The sequence below is a fragment of the Balaenoptera physalus genome (genome assembly GCF_965194825.1).
Source record: "Balaenoptera physalus genome assembly, chromosome: 11".
In the NCBI taxonomy this organism is placed as follows: domain Eukaryota; kingdom Metazoa; phylum Chordata; class Mammalia; order Artiodactyla; family Balaenopteridae; genus Balaenoptera; species Balaenoptera physalus.
The window spans coordinates 79270122-79276121 of record NC_138896.1 but is presented as its reverse complement, the minus strand read 5'-3'; positions in this window follow the sequence as shown (position 1 = coordinate 79276121).

Here is a 6000-nt window from a genome sequence, read left to right as displayed (position 1 = left end):
TTCAGTTCCACAAAACTGCCCCCACTTCGGACACCAGTCACAAGTCCCAGGTACTTCTGACCAACTGGCTATTAATCAGGAGTTCCCACAATTCCTTCTGCATGTTTGATAATTTGCTAGGACAGCTCACAGAACTCAGGAAAACACTTTACTTACTATTACTAGTTTATTATAAAAGATACAACTCATGAACAGCCAGATGGAAGAGATGCATAGGGCAAGGTATGGGGGAAGAAGTGCAGAGTTTCCATGGTCTCTCCTAGCACCTCCATGTGTTCACCAACCCAGAAGCTTTCTGAACCCCATCATTCAGGGGTTTTTAGGGAGGTTTCATTATGTAGGCACAATTGATTAAATCACCAGCAACTGGTGATTAGCTCAATCTCCAGCACCTCTCCCCTCCCCTTCTGTGGGGCTGAAAGTTCCAACCCTCTAATTATGCCTTGGTCTTTCTGGCAACCAGCCCCCAGTCTGAAGCTATCTAGGGGTCTCCAGTCACCAGTCATCTCATTAGCATACAAAAGTCCCTCTTATCACTCCAGAGATTCCAACGGTTTTAGGTGCTGTATGCCAGCAACCTGGGACAAAAATCAAATATTTATTTTTATCATATCATTCAGCCCTAGCAGACTAATACACTATCCATCAAATCCTTCTAAAGTAGGTCTTTCCCACTCCCATTAATCTGTATCTTACCACAATATTTACTTCTTCACACATAATTCATCATTATTTTTAGTTATTTGCTTGCTTACTTTTAAAAAAAATTTTTGGCTGTGCTGGGTCTTAGTTGTGGCAAGTGGGATCTTCGTTGAGGCACGTGGGATCTTTAGGTGCAGCATGTGGACTTCTTAGTTGCGGCATGCAGACTCTTAGTTGCGACATGCATGCGGGATCTAGTTCCCCAAACAGGGATCAAACCCGGGCCCCCTGCATTGGGAGCACAGAGTCTTACCCACTGGACCACCAGGGAAGTCCCTTGTTTACTTTCTTTTTACCTGTTTCCCACAACAAACTGTAAGCTCTGCTATGGCTGCAACTATGTCTGTTTTGCTCATTTTTGTAACCTCAGCTAGTTGTCAATGAATATTTATGAATGAAACTTCAAAGCACTTATTAAAAAATGAGTGAATGAAACTCTGAAGTACATATTATTGTTTGACAACAAACAAACCTATAATTCAGCAAGCCTGGCTCTTGAAAATAATTTTCAATTATTTTCAATGTATGATTGTGCCTGAAGCCAACATTTTTTTTTATTGTGGTAAAATATACATAACATAAAATTTACCATTTTAACCATTTTATATATACAGTTCAGTGACATTAAGTCCATTCAGATTGTTGCTCAACCATCAAAGCTATCCATCTCTAGAACTTTTTCATCATTTCAAACTGAGACTCTGTACCCATTAAACAATATCTTCCCATTCCCTCCTCCTCCTAGCCCCTGGCAACCACCATTCTACTTTCTGTCTCTGAGTCTTGTATGAGTCTCTAGGCACCTCATATAAGTGGAATCATATAATATTTAACTTTTTGTGTCTATCTTATTTCACTTAGCCTCATGTCTTCAAGGTTCATCTATGTTGTAGCATGTGTCAGAATTTTAATCCTTTTTCAGGATGAATAATATTCCATTGTATGTATATACCACATTTTGTTTATCCATTCTCCTGTAGCTGGACATTTGGGTTGTTTCCTCCTCTTGGCTATTGTTAATAATGTTGCTATGAACACTGATGTACAAATAATTGTTTGAGTCCCTGCTGTTTTTTTTTTAATTTTTTTTAATTTTTTTATTTTTTTGAGTCCCCGCTTTTAATTCTTTGGGGTATATACCCAGAAGTGGGATTGCTGTATTATGTGACAATTCTATGTTTAATATTTTTGAGGAACTTCTACACTGTTTTCCACAGTGGCTGCATCATTTTACATTCCCACTGGCAATGTGCAAGGATTCCAATTTCTCCACATCCTCACTAACATGTGTTATTTTCTTTTGTTTTTGTTTGTTTGTTTTTGATAGTAGCCTACTTAATGGGCGTGAAGTGGTTTCTCATGGATTTGATTTGCATTTCCCTAATGATTAGTGATGTTGAGCATCTTTTCATGTGCTTATTGACCATCTGTATATCTTCTTTGGAGAAATGCCTTTTTAAGTCCTTTGCCCATTTTTGAATTGGGTTGTTTTTTGTTGTTTTTCAAGTTGTAGGAGTTCTTTATATATTTTGGATATTAATCCCTTAACAGATTAATGATTTTCAAATATTTTCTCCCATTCTGTAGGCTGTCTTTTCACTCTGCTGATGGCATCCTTCGATGCACAAAAAATTTTTAATTTTGATGAAGTCCAATTTACCTATTTTTTCTTTTGTTGCCTGTGCTTTTGCTGTCATACCCAAGAAATCATTGCCAAATCCAATGTCATGAAGCTATTTTCCTATGTTTTCTTCTAAGAGCTTTATAGGTTTAGCCCTTATATTTAGGTCTTTGATCCATTTTGAGTTATTTTTGTATAGGGTGTAAGGTAAGGGTCCAACTTCATTCTTTTTTCATTCTTCTTCTATCTTATGGATATCCAGTTTTCCCAGCACCGTTTGTTGAAAGCGTATCCTTTCCCCATTGAATGGTTTTGGCACCTTTGTCAAAAATCATTTGACCATATATGCAATGGGTTGTTTTTGGGCTCTCTATTCTATTCCGTTGATCTATATGTCTGTCTTTATGCCAGTCCCACAGTATTTTGATAACTGTAGCTTTGTAGTAAGGTTTGTAATCAGGGTGTGTGAGTCCTCTGACTTTGTTTTTCTTTGAAACCAAATTTTTAATCCTACAAATAATCTCCAAAATTATTTGTAGGGGTTGCCATCTCAGCAACAGTGCAAAAATACACATTTCACAGCAATTATTTCCAATAAGAACTGGTCTTCTATGTAAATTCTTCACAAGAAGGTGTCTAGGAATAGCAGTCCTAGTTTGGAGTCACTGTATTTCTTTTATTTTCCTTAGACAAAACTCTTACTCACACTTGAATTAGAATTTGCAGTATCTTAGCCTTTTGTGCAGGCTGGCACTGCCCAGCTGGGATATCAGCCAAAGAAGACTTCCTGGATTAAGTTTAACTTAGGTAACTCTTTCAGTTTGGGCTATCAGACTCCATTAGTTTGCCCAGAATACAGAAGAGAACAAACATGCTCAAAACAAGCTGGTTGGGATTTTATCAGGCAGGGTTGCTGCACATTCAAGGTTAGACTAAAAAAAAAAAAAAAAAGTCAATGAGAGAAAAATCATAACAGAAAGTTAAAGGCAAACTCTCAAAACTAGGCAGAGCCTTGTTCGATTGCCTCTGTATATGACAAAAAGAGAATCAAGCTTATTTTAGTGGGGTCTTTGAGATTTTCTCTCCATTTCAGGTTGTGCAGAAGAAAAATTATAGTCTGAGAAACTTGCCTGGTATTTTGCTTTTCTCCTAACAGAGGTAGGGTGGGGTAGTAAGAAAGAATGTTGGACTGTGTCTAAGGAGGTCTGGCTTCCAACAGGATTTTGCCACTGACTTGCAATGGGAAATAAGTCACTGGCTCTCCGAGCTACAATTTCCTCAACCATGTGTTGAAAGAATTGTTGGATCTTTAAGAACTCTAACAGCTCTAATAATATGACAGAATCATGGTTTTTTGTTTTTTTTTTAACCTCCTCTAGATACTTTTCTTATTATTCTCTAATTCTTAGAAAATGGTGTAAAACTGTTATTAGCATTCATGTTTTGTCTGCTCTGCTAAATTGTACGGTCCTAGAAAACATCACATTCAGTTTGCTGTCCCTCACAATTTAAGACTATAACTTTTATAAGTTAAATATTTGAAGGTAGGAAGGGAGAATGAGTTGAGCAATCTTTTTCTGAAGATTATTTTTCAGTGATAGTTGCTTCATAATTTTGTAGAGATAAATATCCTTTAGCTAGGTGATAACGATTATATTATAGTAATAGTATTTCTCCCTGTTTTGTACAATTAAAAATAATTTGTGGATTATTTTATAATATAAAAACCCAGAAGCAATGCATTATGTGAGTTTTAGTATTCTATTATACTGCTTTTTTGGTAAATGAATTCTCAGGGAAGATTTCCTATGAGCAACTCGATGTGATAAAAGGCTAACGTAATGAATCAGGATTATTTACCATGTGCTGCAAATGTTAGAAGAGTTAGCTCAAACTAGCTGAAACTAGTTCAACCAAAAAGGAAAATTTATTTGACTCATATATCTGAAAAGTTCAGGCTTGGCTAAATCTAGGGCCAAATGGATCTCTGGGGCCATTTCTTCATTTATGGTGGTAAGGCTGCTAAGGGCTCCAAGCTATCCTCTCAGTAATCCTGGTGTTAGGACAGTGCCTCTTTCAGAACAGTTCTAATGCCTCCCAGAGTTGAGCTGCATTGTTTAAATGAGTCACACACGGAGATGTGCCTGCATTCATCATGGTTCTAGGTACATGGAATACACTGATTAGCTAGGATTGGGTTGTCTGCCCACACTGGAGTTCAGGGGTAGCATTTACCTCCTCCTGAACCTCATGGACTGAGAATGGTCATGGGGTGGCTTCCTGTTGGGCAACTGGGTACTCTTTTTGGGTTTTTTGGGCCGTGCCATGCGGCTTGCAGGATCTTAGTTCCCCGACCAGGGATCGAACCCGCAGTGAAAAACGTGGAGTCCTAACCACCAGGGGATTCCCAGGAAACTGGGGACTCTTAAGCAGAAGATGCAATGGGTGATAGGCAAGTAGGAGCAGTGGGAATTCACAACAAAAAACAAATCCTAGCTCTGCAAAACTAATTATTTTTAATTCTGTTTTTATATAAAAGTAATGAACTAAGAATCACCTCTATACACAAACTTGTTTCTAGCATTTAACTTCTAAAGCTTTCTGATGTAGCTTTGTACACTGTGAAAGCTTTAATGCAAAAGCCGACTCATGTCACTTATGAATCACATTTGGCTGCAAATGACAGATCTAACTATAGTGGCTTGAACAGATAAGGGTTAATTTTTATGACGTTCAGAGGTAGGTTGTTACTGGTATTGGTTTGGTGCCTTATGGATATGAGTCTCTTGATATTTCCTTCATGGACCCAGAATGGCTGCTGTAATTTTGGGCTTCATGCCCAGGGTGGCAGTAGGAGGAAGCAGAGGAGTACAAAAGGGCAAGAACTGCTTGCTATATATACATATATTTTTCTTTTTTCCTGTGTACTTTTTAAAGAGTATAACCAGGACTTCCCTGGTGGCGCAGTGGTTGAGAATCCGCCTGCCAATGCAGGGGACACGGGTTCGAGCCCTGGTCTGGGAAGATCCCACATGCCGCAGAGCGGCTGGGCCCATGAGCCACAACTACTGAGCCTGCGCATCTGGAGCCTGTGCTCCGCAACAAGAGAGGCTGCGATAGTGAGAGGCCCGCGCACCGCAATGAAGAGTGGCCCCCACTTGCCACAACTAGAGACAGCTCTCACACAGAAACGAAGACCCAACACAGCCATAAATAAATGAATAAATAAATAAATAAATAAATAAAAATTAAAATGGAGATTTCTTTAAAAAAAAAAAAGAGTGTAACCAGATGTTCTAATCAATAATCTTGCATACATCACATGGTCACATATATCTTCTGTGAAGCTTGAGAAACGCAGTCTTTTAGTTGGGCTCAGTGCCACCCCAAATTAAGCCAGCCTGCATTACTAAGGAAAAGGGGGATAATGGATATTGGGGGGCTGTCTCAGTCAGCTGGGGCTGCTATAACAAAACACCACAGACTGGGTGACTTAAACAATAGATATTTCCTTCTCATAGTTCTGGTGCTGGCTAACTCAGTTCCCTGAAGAGGGCACTCCTCCTGGCTTGCAAATGGCCCTCTTCTTGCTGTGCCCTCACATGGCAGAGAGAGAGGTCTAGTTTCTTCTTACAAGGACATTAATCATAACAAGGGGCCCCACCATCATGACCTCA